The sequence below is a fragment of the Pan troglodytes genome, chromosome 4 (genome assembly GCF_028858775.2).
Source record: "Pan troglodytes isolate AG18354 chromosome 4, NHGRI_mPanTro3-v2.0_pri, whole genome shotgun sequence".
Lineage (NCBI taxonomy): Eukaryota > Metazoa > Chordata > Mammalia > Primates > Hominidae > Pan > Pan troglodytes.
In genome coordinates this window covers 103221339-103249142 of record NC_072402.2, presented here as the reverse complement: position 1 = coordinate 103249142, position 27804 = coordinate 103221339, and positions in this window count along the sequence as shown.

The window sequence follows — 27804 nt, the reverse complement described above, 5'->3', positions numbered from 1 at the left end:
AGTGGGCTAAGGACATGAATAGACAATTCTCGAAACAAGATATGCAAATGGACAACAAACATATGAAAAAATGCTCAGCATCACTAATGATCAGGAAAATGCTAATCAAAACCACAATGCAACACCACCTTACTCTTGCAAGAATGGCCATAATCAAAAAACAGTAGATATTGGCATGGATGCAGTGATCAGGGAACACTTCTACACTGCTGGTGGAAATGTAAACTAGTACAGCCACTATGGAAAACAGTATGGAGATTCCTTAAAGAACTAAAAGTAGAACTACCATTTGATCCAGCAATCCCACTACTGGGTATCTACTCACAGGAAAACAATTCTTTATCCAAAAAGACACTTGCACACAGAGTGTTTATAGCAGCACAATTCACAATTGCAAAATCGGGGAACTAGCCCAAATGCCCATCAATCAACAAGTGGATAAAGAAATGGTGGTAGGACAGGTGCGGTGGCTCACGCCTGTAATCCCAGGACTTTGGGAGGCTGTGGTGGGTGGATCACGAGGTCAGGAGTTCAAGACCAGCCTGGCCAATGCAGTGAAACTCCATCTCTACTAAAAATATAAAAATTAGTCAGGTGTGGTGACATGTGCCTGTAGTCCCAGCTACTCAGGAGGCTGAGACAGGAGAATCGCTTGAACCTGAGAGGCAGAGGTTGCAGTCAACTGAGACAGTGCTGTTGCACTCCAGCCTGGGTAACAGAGCGAGACTCCATCTCAAAAAATAAAGTTGTGATATATATATTTATATATACCATCACATATATATGACGGAATACTACGCAGCCATAAAAAGGAATGAATTAACAGCATTTGTAGCAATTTGGATGAGATTGGAGATATTATTCTAAGTGAAGGAATTCAGGAATGGAAAACCAAACATCGTATGTTCTCACTTATAAGTGAGAGTAAAGCTATGAGGATGCAAAGGCATAAAAATGATACAATGAACTTTGGGGACTTGTAATAAGTGCCTTTCGCCCTCCGCCATGATTATGAGACCTTCCCAGCCATGTGGAACTGTGAGTCAAATTAAACCTCCTTTTCTTCCAGACTTGTGTGTGTCTTTACCAGTAGCATTAAACAGACTAATACATCACCTGTAAGCCAATAACCTATGAGAAATGTAAATAAAATAAGAATTTTTAAAAAGGAAATGTAATAAAAATATTTTATTTTTGCAAAAGAAGACAATATAGAAGAAAAGTAACAGAAAACAGCTGGGCCACATAGGAAACAAATTGTAAGATGGAAGATATAAACCTTAATATGCCAGTAATTTAAGTATAAATGAACTAAATATTCCATTTGTAAGACTGAAATCAGGATTTTTCAGACTTAAATGATAAAATTCAAATAAATCTATATATATTGCTTAAAGAAAAAAATCTAAGATATAGAGGCCAAGAGCTGTTGAAAATTCTTAGAAAATAAAATTAAATACCTTTACATCACCTTTACTTTTAAATTCTAGAGTGGTAGTTGTCTTAATGTGTATTACATCCTAAGGGTGTTTTGCTTGTGAGAAGTTTTCTTGGAAGTGTTCTCCAGAAGAACACTTGAGAGCGAGCAAAGGAAGAAAGTTTGGTAGAGGGGAAGGCTAACCTGCAGTGAAGTTTTCTAAGTGAAATAAGCCAGGGACAGAAAGATAAATAATGTATTATCTCAATTATATATGGAATCTAAAAAAGTTGAACTCATAGAAGCAGAGAGCAGAATGGTGGTTACTGGGTGTTGGGAGCTGGAGAGATGTTGGGGAGTCAGGGAGATGTTGGTCAAAGAATATAAAATTTCAGTTAGATAGAAGGAGTAAGTTCCAGAGATCTATTGTATAACATGGTGACTATAGTTAATAACAATTTTATATTTTGAAAATTGCTAAAAGAGTAAATTTTAAGTGTTCTCACCACAAAAAATAAGTATGTGAGATAATGCATATGGTAATGCATATAGTTCTACTGACCCATTTCACAATGTCCATATATATATTTCAAAACATCCTATTGTATAGGATAAATATATGCAATTTTTATTTGTCAATTAAAAAGTTGAATTACATATGAAAATATAAAGTTTAGAAATGCATACATCATTAAAAATTCTACACTGAAAAAAGCTAGTGTGAATATACTATTATTAGATATGGTAAATTTCAATGCAGGAAGTCAAGTATATTACACAATAAATAGGCAATCGATTAGAGGTGTTCAGCCCACACACATATGTACAATAGCTTACCTTCATAATGTAGAGAAACAGAATTTCATAAAACAAAAGAAAATGGACAAATGCATAATCATGAAAGGGAACATTAGTACATACGTCTTTACTCTCTTGCACTCAGGGGATCTAGATTTGATAATCTAGGGGAAGTGTAGCTATCAATATTTTCAAAGCTCAACAGATAATTTTATATGTGTTCCTTGTCTTTTGTAATAATTTCCATAGAATTATCACCATGGATAATCACCTTCCATGGTGATTATCATGAATTACTGGATTAAAAAGGCTTATTAGATATTAAATAACAAAATGCCCATTTTTTAACATCACAGAGTTGAAATCTTAGGTTTCACTCCTTTCTCATCATATTCCTAATCTTTTCTGTCTATATCTTTTCATAGATAGCAGCAGATTGTAGCATTGAAAACAATCAGAGGTTAACTTCTGACTGCCTGGACAACGTGGAAACCAAAGTGGGCTTTAATAAAGAAATATAGTTCTGCTATTGGATGTTTATTTCGTGTCTAAAGATTTACTGAGATAAGTGAGCTGAGGTTATATATTGAATTATTACATGGGGAATCACAGGCTATCTTTGTAAAAAAGTAAGAGCAGCAACATAGAAAAAATTGTTTTCTAATACTATCAAGTTTACGTAAGTTTTTTTTAATTATTTTTTATTATACTTTAAGTGTGTGTTTTTGTCTTTTGGGAACAAAGAACCAGAGAGAATCACATCAGGGTATGCCATGCTTTGTTTTTACTCTGATGATGACTGAACTCAAATTCAGACTCACTATTAGAATTTTCACAATCCCATTATTGTTACACCGTGTAATATATTTACTTCACGGCCATAGAGATTATGTAGCTTAATTTATTTGAGTCATCAAAGTTAGAGTTTCAAACTAATTTTATGTCATAAGTTAATGAAAACACATTATGTAACTATCTCTGGCTCTGTCCAAATAAGGAAAGTGATGATATCTCCCCACTCCACCACCAAATATACATTTATATACGTTTTAAAATGGTACTTTCTATAAACAAAATTTTTATCTACATGCTTGTAGCTAAATTGTCTTGAATTTAAACAAATTAGCTTGCATTTATGCTTTTAAATTTAAAATCAATTATTCAATTCAAGAGAAAGACAAAACATTGGGTACCAGAATTGCACAAATGAAGCTGTATAGGAAAAATATGGCAACATGACACTAAAAATTCTTAGTAAATATGCTTTTTTTCTAAACTGTAAGAACTTATAATTCATTTCCGGTTCTCTAGTTTGCAAATATATGCCCATAATGTATTCTATAGGTGATTAATAATTGGTTAATTTGACAATCTCACATTTCTGATAAATTTCTCCAAAACTGAAGGCAAATAGAAAGTCTATACATTTTTTTCATAATAAGTAATAAGAGCCAAATATATGACACAAAAGTTGTATGGAGTTTCACTATACGAGTATCCTGAGGAAGTCATAATCTTCAATGGTAGAGAGGAAAGAAATTACCACAAATGATTTTACTCAGATCCTTAACAAAACCAATTATATTTGTGGATGTCAATGATTAACAGTGATTTATCTTGTAAATGCCTTTACCCACACACCCTGTCACAATTTAGCATCCTGGTGTGGGTAAAGCATGAGTTATGAAGAACAGAGACTGTATCCAAGCATAACAGGCAGTATAAATGTGGATTTAGCTTTTCAATTGAATCGCTTTAAGCAATGTTAAAAAAAGATATTATTCACTAACAAAGGATTAATTCGCATTAGCAATATGTTTGTTTTTTTGGTATTTCTATGATTTTAACAGGTTTATTTCATTTAATAGGGATTCATGCAATTATGAAAATGTTATTTTTCAAATACTTATCAGTACCAGACAGTATGGCTAGTTTCAGGCTAGGGCAATTATCAGTTAATTTGGCATCTATCTAGCAGTTTGGTTCCCAAATCATAAGGCTTTTCAAACTAAATAGCATTTATTTTGTGAGTTGCTCACAAGTGCTCATCTGCATGTATGAAATTTCTCCTCTGATTCTGGTTTCTGAATGTGCATGTTAAGAAAAATTATAAGGTTGAAACTGTTTAATATATTTCAGGTTCTGACTAACTTATTGCCTTCTGAGGCCATTGTTATAGTTTTTAACTCATCCAATTAGGAACTAAATATTCTAGTAAGGATTTGTATCATTGACTTACTACACTGCCCTCAATTTGAAAGCCTGAACTATGAATGGAAATGTGGAAAGATTCTACTAAAAATCTGTTTCACTTGCACACAAACCCATGTGTAAAAAAATGAAAAACAAAAAGTGACAAAAACACAACAAAGCATACAGTCGATTTTTGCAAATTAGGAAACCTTATGTATAGTTTAGCTGTCGTAATTGATGTAATATCCTAAAACTCACAGAGCAATCTAAAAACAGATATAACATCTATGAATATATATATATATATATATATATTTGTTTTGTTTTGTTTTGTTTTGTTTTTTGAGACGGAGTCTCCCTCTGACGCCCAGGCTGGAGTGCAGTGGCAAGATCTCGGCTCACTGCAAGCTCCGCCTCTCAGGTTCAGGCCACTCTTCTGCTTCAGCCTCCAGAGTAGCTTGGACTATAGGCGCCCGTCACCACGCCCGGCTAATTTTTTTGTATTTTTAGTGGAGACAGGGTTTCACCGTGTTAGCCAGGATGATCTCGATCTCCTGACCTCGTGATCCGTCCGCCTCCGATCTCAAAATGCTGGGATTACAGGCATGAGCCACCGCGCCGGGCCTATGCATTTATATTTTTTGGTGTACTCTATTTCCTAAATTGTGTGTACAATAACAATTCACTCTAAGATTGTATATAATATTTTGTCCTTCAGCATGCCTTGGAAAAGCGCATTTATAATTTATGATATAAAAATAATGTAGCTTTTAATTGTAACAAAGCAATTGGGTATGTTCGCATTTATATATTTCTTCTAGTTGCCCATTTTGTTTTTCTTTTCTTTTTTCTTTTTTCTTTTTTGAGACGGAGTCTTCCTCTGCTGCCCAGGCTGGATTGCAGTGGTGCAATGTCAGCTCAATGAAACCTCTGCTTCCCTGGTTCAAGCGATTCTCCCGCCTCAGTTTCCCAAGTAGCTGGAATTACAGGCACACACCACCATGCCCTGCTAATTTTTGTATTTTTAGTAGAGACAGAGTTTCATCATGTCTGCCAGGCTGGTCTCAAACTCCTGACCTTAAATGATCCTCCTGCCTCTGTCTCCCAATAGTTCCCAAAGTTTAAAGAAAAATAATCAATTTTGATGTGTTTATATTGGTTTATTAGTTTTTGTTTGTTTAACATGAGATATACAATCTGTGCCATTGCATTCTTTTTTGTTGTTCTTGGTTTTTTTGTTTTGTTTTGTGTTGTTTTGTTTTTTTCAAGAGACATAATGTCAGTCTGTTGCCCAGGTTGGAGTACAGTGATCTCTTAGGCTCAAGCCATTATTCTTCCTCAGCCTCCTGAGTAGCTGGAACTATAGGTGCATGCTACCACACTAAACAATTTTTTTAATTTTTTGTAGAGACAGTCACTCACTATGTTGCCCAGAATGGTCTCAAACTCCTATCTTCAAGTGATGCTCTCATCTTGGCCTCCCAAAGTATTGAGATTACAGGCATGAGCCACAGAGGCTGGCCTGCATTCTTTATATCAGTTTTACCTAAAGTAGGGAAAAATTTAGTTCAACAATATTTCATATGTTATTCTTCACCTTCATATGTTATTCTTCATTTATGTGTATATAATTTACACTTGGCATTTTCTGAAAATTATAGTAATTTTATAATATCTTTTTAATCACAACACAATAAAGGAACTCAGCAATTCTTCCATTTTACCAATAATAACAGAAAAATTACTTTGAGTAATTTTATTTCATTTTTTGAGACAGTCTCACTGTCACCCAGGCTGGAGTACAGTAGTGTGATCATGGCTCACTGCAGTCTTGACCTCCCCCAGCTCAGGTGATCCTCTCACCTCAGCCTCTTGAGTAGCTGGAACTACAGGTGTGTGCCACCACACCCAACTAATTGTTGTTTTTGTTTTTGTTTTTGTTTTTTGTAGTGATGGAGTTTCACCATGTTGCTCAGGCTGGTCTTGAAATCCTTGGCACAAGTGATCTGCCCACCCCAAAGTGTTAGGATTACAGGTATGAGCTACTACACATGGCCTTATTCTTTTTATTCACATTTATAAAAGATTTAAGATGATTAATTCATTTACTTCTGTTTATTGACCACACAAATCAAAAGTGAATTTGGTATTTTGTAGAGTATTGAACAAGTGGGTAGAAGTATTTAGTCTGTTGTAGTGAAGCTAAAGACAAGTAATTTAACTATCTCAAATTCTTAACATTTGTTTGGCATTATTAGCCCAAGGCTCAAACTATGCTAAGCCATGTAACTAACCATTATCTGAAAAGTTTATTTTGACTTTTGGCACACAATAAAACTACAAAAATTTCTTTGTTGGGTGCGACTGTGCTGATGATCTGCTGATACACGAGTGCAGTCATTCTGGTTGATTAGTTGTTTATGGTTAGTATCATAAACATATTGCTGTGTTATAATGACTGTAAAGTAACATAATTCTTGGTCTGATGTACTGTTCACACAGTTTAATATTCTTATGAAAAAGGTTTTCAAACTGAAGTGTTTCATTTGACATTTTTTCAAGGTTTTGTGTTATCTTTAAGAATATGGCATTTACCACACAACTTCCCACTGTTTGATTCATTCATGTATTTATTGATTTATCAAACATTTAATGAGTAACTATACTGGACACTGGGCTCTCACACACTAGTGGAAAAGAGAGAATGTGAGCAAATATATTAAGTGCAAAGATATGTGATAATAAGACATGCATTATGCATATATAATTTTTTGCACTCAGGTAAGTACAAACATTTGGTGAACTATTTGATTTTTAGCTTACATAATTACTTTGCTGGAAATGATCACCATAAGTTTACTGACTGTTTTGTGAAGTATCTCTTCATTTTATTTCTATTATATTCACTAATCACTGTTTGAACAGGTTCACACAAAGTTGAAGGTTTAAGCCATTTGTTGTATTCACTCAGTAACAATTCTTTTCTAGGTTAAATGCATTTTCATTAACCTCTTGTTTGAAGATTTGTTTCATTTGCTAATATACATATAGGTTTTCTGAAGATCTTTTTATAGGTTATTACTATTCATGTGCTATTGCACTGACCCAAAAACCTGAGGGTTATCAGCAACTGAAAATTTTATTTGTTCACTTTATTTTTAATATTATGGCTATAGCTTGTGCGTATGTGTTTGTGCAGGCAATTTTATAATGTTTTCTAGAAAAATCTAATTAACTTCTATTAAGTTGTTTTAATGTATAAAAGACTATTCTTTTTTTTTTTAATGTCCAAGTCAGTCTTGTTTTTATAAGAAGTACCTTTCCATTCCCCTACTTTGCCCAGTGTCCTTGTGATTTTCTTCTACTAAGCCAATTAACCTTGTTGTAGAGTTATTTTTCCCATGTATCTAGCCCTCCTGAGTCTAGCAGATTACCGAGCCACATTTTCCATTACAGAAACCAAATTCCTTTCCATAGATGTGCAGATTACAAAATAATCTCTCTTCATTTAAATATACACATGGACAGCTAATACTCAAATATCTAATACATACAAGGAATTATGAAATCTTGTGCTGTCTCATAAAAAAAGTTACCAATAAACTTAGATTTTGAAGGAATTCTTGAGAAATCATCGTTTGTCCCACGTAGAGACAGATAGGAAAAATTAAATTATGGAGGAACTATTTACAATGGATTCTGAAGGTTGGCTATTTGACATTCAGAGATCATCAAAGACTAGATAAAGGACAATGTCATAAACAAAGACACTGAGGAAGGTATCCAGAGGAGGATTCTTGGGTACGGGGAAAATTTATTTTGGCAGGAGTATAGAATAAGACCAAAATTTCCAGTGGAGAGTAGCTTAATTAGGGGCATACTATAGAAAACCTTTTATGTAAAACTGGCAAAATCTTATTTTTTTAAAATCTGGTCAATTGGAAGACAATTAAAGTTTTGGATCATATTAATAAAACATTGTACAATTATCTGTATTTTCTAAGTTTATATGAAAAGAAAGTGCTATTTATTAAAAGGAGATACAATATCAATTATTAAATAATTTACTTTTATGAAGTCAAATATAAATAAATATGAAGCAGTATTCTGAGACAAAATAAATGTTAGAGATAATGGGTATGTATGTACATGGCTAAGAATTAATAACAGAAGGAAAATGCATTGTCATAAAATATTATGCACAAAACCAAGAAAACAGCAGCTTTTGGACTATTTCATACAATGTGATAGAAAACCACAGAACACAAGGGAGAAGGAGATAATTGTAAATGAGAGAGGGATAAGGAAAGACAGATTTCAGGGATTTCATGAAAATAGATTATAGTGAATCTAGTTAGTATTTTGAAGGCATAACAGAAGACCGAACTTCATTTCATATGTTGACTTGCTCAAATACATGTGTGAATTCAAATAGTTCTGACTTAGCGTGAAAACTGCAAGTTGAAAACATTCCAAGCTGTCTGTAGTTTCATGGCTCCAGATTCACTCAGAAATAATAATGGGGGTTATCTCATTGCAATAGAAAATGAAAGAAGATAGGTGGTACCGAGGTAACAAGAGATTCTTCATTATTCACTGAAGTTTGTAATTATGCTTGAAAAGAGATGCTTTTATTCTACAGACTCTCCTTTCTTGGCACAGCCATGCCCTTTTCTTGGATCTAAGGTACTTGAGATTAACAAAGATGAATGTGGTCTCATTTTGAAACTTCACTAATGTGCATTCTGCTCACAAATTTTTATGTAGTCTGACAAATCTCACTTCTGAAAATCTGAGTTATTTTAACATATATCATTTTATTTTATCTCCATCTGACAGATTTTTTAAAATGTTCATTCTTTAATTGGCATGTGGCCCAAATAAGTTGTACGAAAAAATAATAGAGAAGATCTTCAGAGTTTTTAATTAGGTCAAGTCAATTTTCTCTTCTGTTTCTTAAGCCAAGGGCATCATTATTAGAAAGTGCCTAATGTGATACAGGATTTCAAAAGCAGCACAATCAATGACTTTTCCATTGTCATGAAATAATAGGACTGAAGCTTAATTATATTTCAAAAACGAGAAGCAGAAAAATTTTAAGCCTTTTATCACAGGTTTTCTGAGGTTAAAATTTATAAAAGTAGAGATAACAATCAGTAGATTTTCTGTTTTGTGTACATTGTAGACTCATCAGCCCTTTGCTGTAAATGGACTTAATGTTGTGATAGCTTGATATTGTGAAGTCATTATGACTTCAAATATGTACATGTTATTTTATTTTAAATATTTTTTCTGTCTCTTTATACACACAGAAAGCTTAATTTACCTGAAATATTTTTCACTATACTGCTTTCAACATTGCATTTTGTTATATTTCCTTTACTGTAGAAAGTTGCAAACGATAGATACTGTAAAAGTTATATTTGTCTAAATTTCAGTTCATTAAAAATAATGTTCTGAATTTAGGTAATTTAAAGCTCTAGTGACAGGCTGTTGTCTTTGAACACTGGTAGAATCACTATAATAAAATCATGTATAGAGACTTGTTGTTTAAATGTACTCTTACCTACAGTATCTCATGTGTTCTCCTCACTATATATTACAGATTTTGGAGCCAATGTTACTTATTCCTGTTATATAGATATATAGATATAGAAATTGGGACTGACAATATTAAATGCTATGCCATGACTATACAACATGATTAGTAAGTCCGTGTCTCTATGTATGCGTGTGTTTAACAGAAGTGGTGAAAAACACCGAATACCTTAAGACTTGAAACCAGTCCATATGATATTTGCCTGTGAGCATTTTGATCCAGATAGAGATCAATCGTTTTTGGGGGGAGAAATGAGAAGAGAAATTGAGACTCTGATCTAAAGAGAAAAGCCTGGTGAGAATTTTCTGTGTAGAACAAAGACAAGCCTATCTGCTAAACAGCACTGCAGCTAGAGCTGATTCTTTCAAAGGGTGACATTTCTCAAGAGGCGGAAAGAAAGCAGAAGTTTGCCCCTCTGCTTTATTACATAAAGTGTAACTCCTCCCACAAGAAAAGGAAGAAAAGAAGAAATTCAGAAAGAAAGAAAAAGAAGGAGAGAGAGAGAGAGAAGAAGGAAGGAAGGAAGGAAAGGAAGGAAAGGAAGGGGCATCAGATTCCATCTGCCTTGCCACTCCCACCTAACTTCCTCCTACCCCACTGTTTCCAACTCCTGTGAATTTCTCTAGCTTCTCTATAGACACAGGCAGCAGACAGTTCCTTCCTTCCATTTCTAGAATTATAAAGTAATATCTTAAAAGCGGACCATAGTTTCCAAAAGGAAAGCTGTTATAATTAAAATAGCATTCCTTAAGATTTTGATAAAATATAAAAACAACTATAAACGTCCATAATTTTAAATGTTGAAATAATGATTCAAACTCATAAAAATAAGAACATATAAATACGTATCTATATTATAGATATGCATTTATTTTGAGAGGATCCAAAATAAAATCAAATGTTTAAAAATGTTTATTTATTTTGTATTATGTGTTTATTTTTTATGGTTCTAGATACATAATTATTAACAATTAGACAAACACAATTCAGAGAAATAAGCAAAAATGTCTTCATAAAAATTGCCACTTTTATTAGTAAATGAACCTCAAAATTCTGTTTGTTTAAAAGACTTATTAAACAAAACATGAATCAAAAGATAAAATAATAAAAATATTTTATTTTAGTCTCACATTGCCCTTTAAAATCCTAAGTGCTCAATAAATTCTTAACTTTAAATGATAACATGCACAAGCCTATTGAGTCTTTTGTTCACTCTAAGGTAATATCATATGGTTACTTTAAAAAGCAAAATTGTCCCAATTCAATAATTAAAAATGCCTACTGCTATGTAATAATCAAAATTTGAAAGTGATTTAACATTAAGTCACCTTGTCTGCACATGAGGCTGAAAGTTGGCTTCAGGCCCCTCTCTTGCAGAAGCTTCTTGATCAGAATCACATCACTTTTAAGTGACCCCAAGCTCCTATTTATCTGCTATCCTGGTTGCTCTAGTGAGTCTCTCCACTTTCAGTTTACTAAGAAGTGAGTCACATCTCACACTGTGTCTACTGGTTGTACAAAACAAATTTCCATAGAAACCCTGCTCAGCTGACTTGAGGTGAAGGACAGTTCACTCCCTCCTACCCTCCAAAGTAATCCTCAAGGTATTTCAAACAATTCCCCCTCAAAACCCCCAAACTCTCCAGGCTCAAAAATCCTATCGTTATATAATCTCCATGCTAGTGAGTTTTTTTTAACAGGTTTGTGGCCACTTTGTATAAAATTTTCCATTGTTGTCTGTTTTACCATTCACTTTGAAATGTAGTGGCATCTATTGCCTCCATAAGTTAGCTGAAATTGGGTTGGAAGAATTTCATGTTAATTTGTTATGTACATATACACAGATATGGAAATAATCGTAGTAAAATAAAGTAGAGCATCTATTGGTTTTAAACAAAACATTTTTTAATGTTTATAAATAATTATAAAAACATTAAAAGGCATTGAAATGTTAGAAAAAGAAATGTTATGCTTTGTAGGTTGATACTATACATCCCCTATATTTTCAAGAGCTCTAATTTTACTTTTGACATTTTCCTTTTTCAGAAATCATGTTTATTCTTAACTTTGATGTAAGGAACATTTCAAATAAATTTGGAGCATGTGCATGCATGTGTATCCTCCCTAGAGTCAACAATTGTTACTATTTTACTATACTTTATCTAACTTTTTTTTTTTAACCATTTAAAAGTTAGTTGCAAATTTCTACCAGATCCAGGGTATGGAATACCCTAGAAGTCCTCATTCTCTCTTTCTCAATCCTCAGCTCTTTGTCATATTTTCTTACCAGAACAGCCTTGCCAAAGGCTTATGTCACTTCCAGAATTGTAAAATTATGGACATTGGTGCTGCTGCTGCCCCTATTACAGTCTGAAGATTCCCAATACACCGGTCCCTGCAGGAAGAGGCCCTGCAACTACTCCTTGGCCAAATGGGACTAAAAAGACTCTGGCTTCACCATATGCTACGTGGTGGTCAGGTGTTACAACCTGGAAATTTGGCAGTTAAGATTCATAGGATTGACTTTGATAATGGGACACAGGAGTGGAAAGGAAGAAGCAAATGACAGATTGCTTTTCCTCCCTCTTTTCCCGCCTCACAGACAGAAGTTGCAGTAGATTTGCAGCCTCTCTGGAAGAGGCTGTGAAGCCTAATGACCATTTGTGAAACTGTGGCCAGTTCAAGAACACAGCTCTAGTAATTGTTCTCCCTCTTTTTCTGCCTTGCTTCCCCATTCCTCTCATGCTTGCTTCTCTCAAATTTTCCCCCACACCCCTTATTAAGTGTTAGCACACATACTTTTTTTCTCAGGCTCTGCTTTTTTAGAAGTTGGTACAGTTGGTACCAGGAATATCAGTCACTAGAAAATAGACCCTTGGAGCTGGATTTTGTAGTTGGGTTGCTTTTCAGTTTGAATGCAATTGAAATCACATTGTTCTTGGTAAAAGGAAGGTCATGATCCTGATATGCAGTGACATCATTATGATATAGATGTGAAAAATATGTAGTGAGAGATAAGTGGCTGCTACTTGTAACTTGCCTGGCACAATTATAATTTCAAAGACATAGATGTAGAGTGACATTTTCTGATGGCAGTGAAAGTCTGCAAAAGACAGTGACAGGTAAATGGCAGCTGCTGTCAACTTAAAGGCATACAGTGAAAGCTGGAGGGCTTCTGTGGCAGCTTAAAGGAGAGTCACATAAAGGAGAGTCACATCTCGTTGCTGTCTCTGAGCGACTGTACTCCTGGAGTGCTACCAGGCCCTAACAGAGACTGAGCAGCTGAACATGGGACACCTAGTGGCTGTGGGCAGGAGCAGCCAATGATCAGCTTGTTCTCAGATGAATTGAGTCAGATATTTTGCAGGAGTAGAAACAGCAACAATCCATTAGAAAATAGAAATGGAACATGAGGGATCAGACTCAAGTCTGTCCAGATAGCATGAAAAAATTAGATGAATCAATGTCCTGGATTCTCTTGTCACCTACGTGTATTGCTCCCTGAACAAACACTGGCCTCTTAGGACATCCTCTATGATCAACTGCACTGGAGGAAGGGACTTGGGCCAGGCTCACAGATGAATAGATGCAATATGTTGGTGCCACCAAAGAAAAGGCTGCTGGTATATTAAGCTGCACTCATTGCCATGTAGGGTGGCAGTGAGAGAAAATCCTCCAAACTGCAGAGCTGGCAGCAGTACACTGGGTCACCCAGCTAATATGGAGAGAGGTGGCCTGAGGTAGAGATAAGGACTGACTCCTCAGCTGTGATGGATAACTGAGGAAATTTGTCAGAAGCATAGAAAAATAACACTAGAAGCTCAGGGAATGTATCCCTGATACATACATGTGTGGATAAACTTGAAAATGGGAACAACCTGTACTATCTTTATGTCTTATTTTAGTGGCCAAAAGTGAGCATTTATGAAAACCTAAAAACCAGGTAGACAGGAAGACCCATCTAATGGACATCAAACATCCTTCCACCTTGGCTATCCATGAAGAAATATATGTATTATCCTACCAATAGAGTCCTCTTTAGCAAGATTGAGATAGTTGTTTTCACTACTGAATTCCCAAGTAACTGGAATTGGAAACTAATTTTTCCCCCTTGAGGCTTTCTCAGCAACACCTGCTACTCATCTTGGGGCAGAACGGTTACTTTGAATCTCTTCCATTCTGGAGTATATCCTTATTGAAATAAATATCTACTTTAGTTTTGGGCTATTCTTCTGTGACTTTGAAACATTGAGCAGTATTACCATTAGAAGGTTTTACACCATGACAGACACATCCATATTATATCCCATAGAAAACTGCCTCAGATCAAAGGGCTTGTTAATGGCAAAGGAGAAGCAATAGTTGACTCACAATATGAGATTTACTGATTTTACCACATTACACTAAATCCCAGAAACAGGTGCCTTGAACAAATGATGAAATGGCCTGTTGATGGTACAGCTAAGGTTCCAACCTCAGGTAACACTTTGCCTTTTTAGAGTATAGTCATAGAGATTGTGGTATATGAACTCACTCAATAGCAAATGCATAGAGCTATGTGTTCTCAAAAGCAAGAAACACTAGCTTGATGACCAAGGAATTAAATTAACATTGCCTCTTCCTATCATCACACTTTGTCACTTGGTCTCTTTGAAATGTAAGCTCTGCTAAATTAGAAGTTCTGATTCACAAGTGTGGGTAGTATATTTCTACTGCAAGACACAGTAAGAATTCTACTAATTGGAAAATTTCACTGTTAACTGACTACTTTTGAAGTTTTTATCCTATTGAGTTATCGGACAATGATATGAGTAGTAGTACTGGCTAGAGAAATCAATCCTCATTATCATGAGAAACTGGTTGCCCATGAAATTAATCAGAAAAGAGTGTTCCTGGAGTCCATTGGACTTACTTGGAATATGATCAGTGATTAATCTAAATAGAGAGCTATAAAAACTGTGTATCTTTAACAGAGTTAAGAGTTTGGAATATTTGGGGAAGGATCACTAGAACACTTGGCAGGTAAGCAACCTAGAACACATGAAAATCTGGAGAAATGTAATTAAACTCTAGAATAAGTGATAAAAATGGGAAGTGAAAAATATCAATTTTGCTTCACAGTCACCTGCAGCATGAGGATAATAGATTTGTTTGCTAACACTCCTTGAATGCAATTTTTGGTGATTGCAACTACCCTTCACCTTGAAAGATTGGATATTCATCTCCCTTCCAAAAAGAAGTGAGAGGGTCTTGATCGCATGGAATGTATAGTCACTGCAAAATTATGTGAGACATTCTTAGTAGCATGAGCAGAGGATCATACCAGGCCCAAATTATGTACCACGCCAGATCTGCTTGGCTCCTCCCACTATCCCCCCAACCACCTCCAGCCTGGCTGCTTGTCTTGCTTCCTAGTCAGCGTAAAGGTTACAAGTTTCCTGACTGTTTTAGTGGTAAGATTCCAGTTTATGTTGCTGGTATTGCTTCCATCAGATACCAGAGAACCCAATGTGTTCTACCTAGTGACAGAAGAAATCCATGACCAGGGCCTGGCTGGACTGGACAAACAAGAGTATTTTCCTTCAGGAAGAGCTGTCTGATGGGGCCATGAAACACAATGTGAACAGAGTTAACTCCATATGGGTTGAATTTTGACCCATACGATATAAGAGATTAGAGATAGGAAGAAGTAATAGATAGATAGCTTGCCATCTAATACCCAAAGGGTCTATTCCAGGAAACTAGTTTCATACAGTCTCTCTGCACATTTCCTACAAAACAGGCCAAACAGCCTTGTTTTTTTTTTGTTTGTTTGTTTTGTTTTTGCAAAGCTGTGTTTCTAATATTTAATCTACTCTCTTAATTTTGCATGTCCTCCCTGCTAGCTTGCATTTATCCTCATGCTCATCAGCTTCTGTCTCAGCTTCTGTTTTCTAGGAAACATGGGCTAAGACAAGTACCATGACTCGTAAGCATACATCTCTAGAAATAAAGACATTCTTCTGCATAACCATAGTACCATTATTACAGCATCAAAGATGAGTCATAATTCCATAATTTAATTGCATATCTCTTTGGATATCTTTTCAAGTATTCATTTTGAATCAGAATACAACCAATGTTCGCACACTGCGTTGGGTTATTATGATGATTTAATTTTTCATCTAAAATACAACCTACATCTTTTTATGGAATTGAATGTTGAAATATCCAAGCTAGTATTTTTTATTGCTTTCTCAAATTGTCATTTAAGTTGTTCCTCTGTCAACACTTGAGTAAGATGAGCTAAATAGACAAGAGGCTTCCTTAGAATACCAGAATATGGAGGTCTCTATTCTTAAGTAATGGTATACCCACAGTAGTTCGCACAGTTTTTCAATATTCAATATCAAACTATTCAATAAATGTATTTAGAGAATTCTTTAATTTTTACTTCCTGTTATTAAGACCACTTTTAGAGAGCTGACAATCCTTTATACAATCATTATTTCCTGTTTTTCGACCACATTTGTCATTCCTGCCTTTTACAAATGTCTTCAAATCTAAAGCATTTTCTAGTTTACTTTTTAAATTTCTCTCTCTCTCTTTCTGTGCGTGTATGTGTGTGTGTGTGTATGTGTGTATTGACGGCAAGTTCACTGTGTAACAGATAGTAACCTTTTACTGTAGTAAACATGGAGAATCTTCCAGTAGTAGATTTTTAGATGTACTCTATTTATTGTTAATATACTTTTATCTTTCTCAGATTGTAGAAACTTTTGATAAATTTTATGTTGCTGGATCAACTTCTATTCTCTTCATTGTTGTGGATTAATACATTGGTTTTGATTAATTTACTGTCATCTAATGACATCAAAAGGAAAGGTTAAAAATGTTGTTTATAAATATGTGGCCTCAAAACTGCATGTCACATTTGCTTGCACCCTTGGCACAAACATGCTCAATGGTCACACATCATTACAATGAATCCCAAGAATTGTCCAACTCCACCACACTGTGCAAGGAAAGCCAGGTTGTTCTATTTCAAGAAGGAAGAATAAAAGAATGAATCAGGAAGAATAAAAGAATGAATCAGTAAGAATAAAAGAATGATTAGTGCTTTCTTTAACACAGTTATTTCTTATTTTTAGAGAGCTTCTTGTCATGTCTAAAGATCTTACAGGAGGTTCCATTTGTGGTTGTGTTCTATGTTTTTTACAGGACAATTATCCTATCACTGCATCATTTTGTTTGTATTCTCTATTATATTCTTTCCAGTTGCTTAAATCATATTATTTCTTATTTCCAACTTTACATTGAATTTCCTCATACTTTTCTTTAATGTCAGTAAAAATATTTTCAGAAATACTCTAATTTGCTTCTACTAATATATTTCTTAATTCTCTAATTTGTTATTTTGCAATCTATTTTTTTTTCTGAATTCAAACTCTCCTTTTTATCTTATTCTGTTGTTTTATCTTCTTATTCCAGGCTTCTAGATTTAATGAATACATTTTCTGTTTAAACTTTTCTAAGTGTACAACTTGTGGAAATTTAATTTCCCCCCCATCATTGTGCATTTTCTTTTACATTGGGCCTGTTTTCCAATTACTAAAACAGAAATTAATTAACTTTCAAATTTTAGTTTCATTTAATTAATGAAATTCTGTTACTTTAAAAATCGATCAAAGGGTACAAATCTTCAAAGTACTGGAGACATGATGTAAAGCATGGTGACTATAATAAGAATAGTCATTATATAATTAATAATAATGTATGGCATACCTGAATTTTACTAAGGGTGGATCTCAAGTATTCTCCCTACAAAAATAAAAAAATAATAATAAAAATAAAAGCAACCAACAAATGGTAACTATTGGGGTGATGGATATGTTCATATATGATTCGCTTAATTTTGGTAATCATTTTACAATATATAGAGAGGTTAAAACGTCAGAATTGATGGTAGGAAGAAGCAATGTTACTTCTATTTCTTGATCCGTAAACTAGTGTTTCTAGTTCTTGAGAGCACATTTTATACATTCACTATTGACTGAGTTTATATACCACAACCTGTAAGATTATACTCCAATAGGCAAAGTGTTACCTGGAGTTGGAACCTTAGCTATATTATCAACAGGCCATTTCATCACTTTTTCAAACCACCTGTTTCTGGGATTTAGTGTAACATGATAAAATCAGTGAATCTCATGTTATCAGTCAATTATTGTATCTCCTCTGTCATTAACAAACCCTTTGATCTGAGGCAGTGCTCCATGAGATATAATATGAACATGTCTATCATTGTGTAAAACCCTCTAATGGTAAAGCTGCTCAGTGTTTCCAAGTCACAGAAGGAAAGCCCAAAATTGGAGTAGATATTTATTTCAACAAGGATATATTCCAGAATGGGAGGGATTCCAAGTAACTGATTGAGCCCAGCAGGGCTGTGCTCTCTGCTGTGACAGGGCAACACCGAGTTAAATTTAAAGTCCCCGTAACTACACTCTCCCTCTCTCAAGGGCACACGCTCTCCCAGCTGCACAGCTGCTGCTAGGGAATGGAGGAGGGATGCTGTTGGTGATTCAAGACTGTCACTCCTGCCCTCTTCAATGTCTCTTTCAGTAATATAAGATTAAAAACAGGTACTATGTTTGCTCACCTGATTTTTGGTTTTGTGATTGTGCTTTTTTGTGTGCAGATAGTTGTTAAAATTTGGTGTTCCTGCAAGGGGTGGAGGGGCACTGAATGCTGTAAGCTTCTATTGCAGCATGTTGCTTTGTCCTCACAGTACAAATTATTTAATCAGAATTTTAAGTTTTTTCGAAAAACATTTTCTCAAGTAAGCCAAATTAAATCACTTTAATGCATAGACACTTATACAAGTTAACAACAGGTAAAACATCAGAATTTTCACTCTAAATATATAAAATTTTATTTGTCAATCATACCTTAATAAACCTGGAAAAAATCACTCTTGTACTTCACTATGCCACATATTTTAGTGTTCTCAAAATTAATAAGGTAAGCTTTGTTCAAATCTTTAAATTGCCTCAACTTAATATGTGTGTTCCAACATGATATACCTCCCAGTATAACTGAGAACTCTGTCTTGCCCTCTGAGTGACAGTGGGAAGACTAGGTGTTGTGCTTTATATATTTTGCTGCTGTGAAGTAGCAAGGATGAAATGGGAGGTGAAAGACCAGCAGGTGTTTTGTATTGTCTTTCTAACACAGTTGTACAGTACTGCTATGGGCTGAATAGGCAGTGGCCATCTACATGCCAATGAGAGAGACCTCAGAAGAAACCAACCTGCCTGACACCTTGATTTTGGATTCTTAGCCACTGAAACTGTGAGAAAATAAAATTTTATTGTTAAGCCACCAGTCTGTGTACTTTACTATGTCAGCCCTAGCAAACAAATGCTTTCTGCTTTCTCTTTTGAGATTGTGTCAAATATCCTGTGCATTGTTTAATCAACCATATTGGATGTATTATCCTCCAATGAATGTGCACAGTCTTGTGATTTAGAAATTCAGCTCAATTCACTACGGATAAATGAAAAAGTGATTTTTCTCGTCTCTGCTAAAATGTTGAATCCTGTCATAGGAACATCTCTTACAAAGTTTTTTTTTTTTTATTGTTTTTGACAAGCCATCTATTCCTTTCTGTGTGCCTATGTTTATATTCAAAGGAATTTATTTTAATTTTCAGAATTTTGTGAATTAAATTGTGTTGCCTAATGCAACTCTTCTCAAACTTAAATATGTAGTGAGGACATAATTTTCTGTTCCCATCTTTTAAAAATTTCAAATTAGAAGCACAATATATTACTTTGTTGATTGCTGCTTTTAAAAGTTTTCTTAATTTAATTACTATGCTCATATTTTACCTGTTAGAAGCAAATAACAGATAGTAGAATTTAACCAGAAATAAGCTACACACAGCATTTAAATACAACTTTATGGCATCATAATCTTTACAGAAAATTATTAGTTATTTTTGCTACAGTTAATATTAAATATTAGTTTACTTTAATACAGCCTTCCTAGAAGTTTGATATGAATGGAACATGATGGCGTACATATCATTTCTTTCAAATATCAACAGAGAGTGAACTAATATTTTTCCCACTTCAGAAAACAGAGGTGTTCACAATCATTCTACTGACCTTAGAAAGTTACACTAGTAAAGTTAATAAATCTTTCATTGTCAATATTGATGACAGTGTTTATCCCAGTGAAAATCATTTATTTTTACAGTAAGGGTTGACCCAGGATCCTTTCTCTTTACCTCCTTTCAATTCCACAACGAATTCAAAGATACAGGTGCCACTTTTCAGTACAAGGCCAAAGCAGCTCCACTAGCAAACAGTACAACCTTTTAAATATTTTTCAGTCATTGCATCTGCAAGCTTCCTGCTCTTAAAGTGTTTGCAATTTCACTACAAAGACATAGAAAACCTGGTATGTGATTAGCATGGAATCTTTATGAGAAGAGCTTTGAATACCCTGCACAGGCTCCTCTTAACCAGTGAGGAGGAATATCTTCACTATGCATCTTTCTTCTGGTGATGTTCAGATATTGTTGAAACTTCCCTTGAAAAAGAATCCTCAAGTTTTGATGTAATCAGATTTTGATTCACTTTTGTGCAAATAGATGATTTCCCCTCTTACTACTTGGAGGCAAAATATTTGGATATATTTTGGTCAATAAAGTCTAGAATATTTGAAAGAAATTGCTCATACATTTTTATAGACTTAATATGAAATAAATTAAAACATTCCTATTTTATCCAATATATATACTGGTACCTAAAACACCAATATCGATGTTAAATTACACACAAAAAGATCATTTGGTAGGCAACTTTAAAAACAGCAAAATTTGCCTTGGAAATATTAATAGGAATAATGGCTTTGATTCTTGGCAGTAATTCTGTTTATTATTATTTGAATTGGGCACACATATGAACAGTGATAGATATCTTCACTGAAGTTTATAATAAAAATTATTCTTATTAAATAACTATAGTGGTATAAAATAGGAGAATTGAAAATATGTTTTAATTGTGTTGTTAAGTTGTATAAGTGTCTATGCATTAAAGTGATTTAATTTGGCTTACTTGAGAAAATGTTTTTCGAAGAAACTGAAAATTCCGATTAAATAATTTGTATTGCAAGGACAAAGCAACATGCTGCAATAGAAGCTTACAGCATTTATCCCCTCCCTACCCACTGCAGGAACATCAAATTTTAACAACTATCTGCACACAGAAAAGCACCATCACAGAACCAGAAATCAGGTGAGCAATCACAGTACCTGCTCTTAATCTTATATTGCTGCAAGAGACATTGAAGAGGGCAGGAGTGACAGTCTTGAATCGCTAACACCACCCCTCCTCCATCCCCTAGCAGCAGCTGTGTAGCTGGGAGACAGTCTGTGCACTTTGGGGAGGGAGAGTGTAGTTATGGGGAACTTTACATTGAACTCAGTGTTGCCCTGTCACAGCAGAGAGCACAGCCCTGCTGTGTTCAACCAGTGCCTGCACACAGAGGGAACATTTGGACCAGATGTAGCCAGAGGGGAATTGTCCATCCCGATGGTCGGAATCTGAATTTGTTGTTAAGCCTTACTGCCATATGCCAAAATGCTCTGATTTCCTGGTCAGACTTGAAAGGCAGTCTAGGACCCAAGGACCACAATTCTTAGGCAACTCTTAGTGCTGCGCTGGGCTCAGAACCAGTGGACTAGGGTGGCATGTGACCTAGTGAGACACCAGCTGGGGCAGCTAAAGGAGTGCTTGCACCACCACTCCCCCCAAACCCAGAGGGAGTGCAGCTCTCAGCAACATAAGTGACACCTTCCTTCTGCTTAAGGAGAGGAGAACAAAGGGTAAAGAGGGTTTTGTCTTGCATCTTGGGTACCAGCTCAGCCACAGTAGAATAGAGCACCGGGGAAAGTTGTAAGGTCCCCGTTCCAGGCTCCAGCTCATGGATGACGTTTCTAGATACACCTTGGGCCAAAAGGAAATCCACAACCTTGAAGGGAACCCACAGTCTTAATGAATCATTAATGAACATCTGCTCATTGTAAATTATATATAAGGAAAAATTGAATATATATATACTTAAATATATACATACTTAAAATAAGCCAGCTTTCACTTATTCAGTTCTTTCCATGTGCAAAGTGTATTAGATATTATTATATAAGTAGGAAAGTTTTCCCAGTTTGCCACTTTTATCATTGCCTATATGAAAAACATTTAATAATTTTAAAAATCTCAATTGTGATAAAATACATCCAACATTAAATATACCATCTTAACTATTTTTAAGCATACAGTTTTGTAGTATTAAGTACAATTAGCATTGTTGTACAGCCAATCTCCAAAACTCTTGCAAAACTGAAACTCTATATCCCATTAAACAAAAATACTCTATTCCTCCTTACCAGACACTGGTAACTACCCTTCTACTTTCTGTCTTTATGAATTTGGCTACTCTATAGTATTTGTGTTTTTGTGACTGGCTTATTCCATGTAGTATTATGTCTTTAAGGTTCATCCATGTTATAGCATGCAATATAATTCTATTCATTTTTGAGCTTGAATAATATTGCATTGTATCTGTATGCCACATTTTTATGCATTATATCATTGACGCACTGTATCATGCATTTTGTTTATGCATTGAATCATTGATCAACACTTGGGTGGCTTTCATCTTTTAGCTGTTTACAATAATAATGCTGTAAACATGGGTAAAACCCAGTTTTCTATTATTTTGAGTATCGAGCCAGAAATCGAATTGATAGATGATACGGTCATTTGATTTTTGATTTTTTGGGAACTCCCAAATTCTAGACAATAGAATTTATTTTTGATTTTTTGGGAACTCCCAAAAAATCATAGCTGCACCATTTTACACTTATACTAACAACACACAGAGGTTCCAATTTATCTACATCCTTATCAACACTTGTTGCTTTCTCTTTTATTAATTTACTTATTTGATAGTAGGCATAGTAATTGGTGGGAGGTCCTAGCTCATGGCAATTTGCATTTCTCTAATGGTTACTGGTGTTGAGCATCTCTTTGTGTGCTTGTTAACCAAGCTACTAAATTCATTTGTCCATTTTTAAACTCAGAGTTTTTGTTATTGTTGCCGTTGTTATTGAGTTGTAAGAATTTTTTATACTGAATCTTAACTTTTTATTGGATGTATGAATTACAAATATTTTCTCCCCTTCTCTATGTTACCTTTTCTCTGTATCATTTCCTTTAAGCACAAAAATTTTTAATTCTGATATTGATATTGTCCAATTTTATCTATTTTTACTTTTTTTCTTGTACATTTTGTGTCATGTCCAAGGAATCATTGCTAAATCCATTGTCATATTTATTTTCCCTTAGGTTATTCTTCTGGGATTTTTATATTTTTAGCTCTTATGTTTAGGTCTTCCATCCAATTTGAGTTGATTTTTGTATAGAATTTAATGAAGGGTCTGCATTCATTCATTTGTATGTGACTATCCACTTTTCTGAGCACCATTTGTTTCACAGACTTTCTCATTTCTCCATTTAATGGTCTTGGCATCCTTATCAAAAATCATTTTACCATATATGAAAGGGCTTATTTCTGAGCTCTTTTGTCTATTCCAATTGGTCTATTTGTTGGTCTTTATGCTGTTACCACACTATTTTGATCACTGTACTTTGTAGTAAGTTTTGAAAGAAGAAAGTATGAGACTTCAGCTCTTTTCTTTTTTCCATGACTGTTTTGTCTATTTGAGGGTACCTTGAAAATTTTATATGAGTTTTACTATGGATTTTTCTATTTTGTAAAAAAATCCATTGTGATTTTAATAGGGGTTGTATTAAATCTTTAGATTGCTTTGCATGGAATTGATATCTTAACAACATTAAACCTTCCAATCCACGAACCTGGCATGCATTTTCATTCATTTGTGTCTTCTGAAATTTCTTTTAGCAACATTTTAGTTTTTATTATACAAGTCTTTGACCTACTTGATTAAGTTTATTCCTAAGGATTTTATTCTTTTTGATGCTATTGTAAATGGAATTTTTAAAATAAATTTCCTTTTTGGGTTGTTCATTGTTAGTGTATATAAATACAACTGATTTAGTATATTAATTTTGTACCTTACAACTTTGCAAATCCACTTTCTGATTTGAACAGTTAAATAAAGACATCCATTGAGTGGACATCTTTGTCTTCTTTGTAATCTTAGGTGAAAAACTTTCAATTTTTTACCATTGAGTATAATATTAGCTGTGGGATTTTCCTATATGGCTTTTTTATGTTGAGGCACCCTTTTATCCCAAATTTGTTCAGTGTTTTTATCATAAAAAGGTGTTGAAATTTTTCAAATACTTTCAGATCAATAAAATGATTATGTGAGAGATTTTCAACCATTATATTAATGTGGTGAATTACACTGATTGATTTTTATATGTTGAGCCATCCTTGAGTTCCAGGAATAATTTCTTCTTGGTCGTAGTGTAAAAAGTCTTTTAATATGCTGTTTAATTATATTTTCTAATATTTTTTGAGAATTTTTTCATCAATACTTCTAAGAGATATTGTTCTGTAGTTTCATTTTCTTGTAGTGTTTTTGTCTAGCTTTGCTATCAGGAAAATGCTAAACTTATTTAAGGATTTTTGGATAATGCTCCCTCCTCTTGAATTATTGAAGATTTTGAGGTGATTTGTGATAATATCTTTTTCAATGTTTGGTAGAATACACCAATGAAGTCATTTAAGACTGTGCTTTTCTTTGTTGTGAGACTTTAAATTACTAACTTAGTCTCCTTACTTGCTTTAGTTCTCTTCAAATTTTCTGTTTATGATTCAGTCTTGTTAGGTTTGTGTTTATAGGAAATTATAAATTTTATATAGGTTATCCAATTTGTTTTCAAGTAATTGTTCACAGTATTCTCTTAAAATTCCTTTTATTTCTGTAAAATCAGCTGTGATGTCTTTTTTGTTCCTGAATATAGTTAGTTGTCTTCTCTTTTTCTTAGTCAATATATGAAAAGCTTTAGCAATTTTGTTGAGTATTTTCGAATAAGTATCTCTTGGTTTTACTGAGGTTTAGCCATACACAGCATAGACTGAATCCTACTCTCAAGCTAAAAGGTGTATAACCAGGAAACACATCTGGTACTATTCCTTTCATCCCAGGAGTGTCTTCTGCCTCTTCCAGAATTTGTATACTTTTGATTTTTCTCTAATGCCTTTAGGTATTGTGTGTGTATAGAAATTTGTCCAAAATGTTTAGCTATTGTAGGTGGGTGAATTGGTCCATTGGTATCTACTCAACTACAACAAAAAGGGAAAATTCACTTGTCAAATTTTGCTGCTAATTGGATTTATCAAGGAAAACTTCCTAAGGAATAGAAAATCCTATGCTTGTTTTTCACATACATCAGGCTTCTAGACTTCATAATATAGTATATAATATAACCATTAAATTTGGGGATTTGGGATGTTTTGATTTAATGTGCATTTGATTGATGTCAATAAATTTACCCAGAGTGTAGTCACTATGCAGAAAAACTGACTTTTAAATTTTAGCTCTGCACCTCTAAAAAGATACCAGGAGGCATTCTTGATTGGATATTAGCCAATCATTGAAACTTTAGTATCTTTCTTTATGCATATGAGACATAGAACCATAGAGTACAAACTTTCACAGCTGTTGAGACAATGCAGTAATGGAGTAATAAAAAATGTACTAGACAATAGAATTCATAAACAGAAGACTCACCAAAAAAAAAAAAAAAGACAGTAAAGATCTCATGATCAGGTAGTAGAATATCAAATAGAGTAAAGAAGGGACATTCTTATTCTCATAAGAATTTTCACCCATTAGAGTTGTGATAGGAGCATTAGATTTAGTATGTTATGATTCTTGCTAGCAATTTTGGAGTCCTTGTGTTAGTAAATATCCAGCTGATTTAACAAATATATCTGTAACACCAGTTCAAAAGAAAACTGGGACAATTCTTAGACTAGATACAAATCATGAATCTGCTGACAAAATTGTTGAATAGCAAGAGGGTGAACTTATGTTAATCAGCATTGGTTATTTGTATATTCTACACATTTACATGATTCTTACAGTTACAGACTACTTTGCTTATTATCTGACTTGTACCTATGGTATTTATTTGGCATGTTAGGCTTCTATGCTTAATCAGATTTTAACACCCAAGTACCAGCACAAAATTACATCAGCTTGTTCAAATTTTCTTCTTTAGGTCAGACTAAATCTAAGTTTAGATATTTATCCATGAAATTTATCACTTGACTATTGGAAAATTTTGCTAGCTTTAACAAAGTAAAAATTTGCTTCCTGACAATTTACCTAATGCCAAATAATATAGTATCATTTGAAAGAGCTTGTTCATTAAAAATTGAATAAATTATAATTACTTAAACAGCACTTAATACCTTGCCTTAGAGTTAATAGTCAACAGAATGATCCTTGGGTTAAGTGAAGACTAATGGTTAAAATCAATGAAGTATAATTTGCAAGAATTTTTCATTCTGTTAATTCTTTCCGTAGCAATTTCGGATACTGAAATGTGAAAATTTGGACTTACAGTGTTCAAGGTTTTCTTTTAATGTCTATGACAATGACTAGCCTGAATTGTAATGATGTCCTACAGACATTTTGGTATAAACTGTAAGTCTTTGCCTAAGGCTAATTTACTCAACTTTTTTTTGTATAATAGTTTCATTGTGTTCTATTCCAACTAAAATAAAATGAATAAATTATATTTTATTAGTCCAATGGTATTTTATTTTTTGTGAATTCATATAGGAAAGAGTACTAAAATGTTTGAGAAGCCAAGCAAACTATCACAAAGTATGCTGTTAAGGAAGGAGGAAATGATTGAAATGAAAATATGACAATTAGTCTGCTCTAGTATTTTTTCCCATTAGGCTGGTACTAACACTAAATAAACTGCTGATGAAGTGTTATTGTTTAGAATATAATTAACAGTGAATAGTCCTGTTCTCTATATCAATAAATCATGTTAACTGGCATAGCTTTGGGAGATGGAAAACAAACAACTCTTCAAAACAAACATAGTTTTAATGAGCTGTATTGAATAAGGGTATTCAAATCCTTCTATCACATCTAATCCAACTCTACTTGGCTGCAAGAGATCTGAGCATAATTGATAAAAACATCAAGCAAATCTTAGGACATAATTTCTTAAAAAATTATGCTGATTTTTTTTCACTCAAGTATGCTTTATGTGTATTACCAACTATATGGGAAAAAGTAAACATATTGTTCTGGGTCCTCTGGGAAAAAGACACTAAGATAAAGATAAAGATAAATGTGCAAATAGTGGAAATACCTATGAGAAAAATGAGAAGGAGCCAGTAGGTTGGGAGAGCTGTTTGATGCAAGTAAGGTCCAGAATGAAGAAAAGAAAAAGAAGAGAAGGTTAAACAGAAGCATTGTAGACTTTACAGATTGAGTGCAGATTTGTGAAATTTTCTGCTAGGCTGTCAGAGAGGACTCAAGTTAAAGTCACATAACAGAGGATTCCTGTGTCTTCCAGAAATAGGCCTGCCTCACTTTCTTTGCTACGGTCTGTCATTGGCTAGGAGGAATTCATGAGAAGCATGACCTTGTTGGAAATATAGCAATGGGTTTACAGGTGCTGCAACTGGGGTACTCAGCCGATTATACTGCCTAAATTAAATCTGAGGGGCACCTGCATTATAAACATTAAAACATAGAGCACTGACTAATAAATGATCTATAATC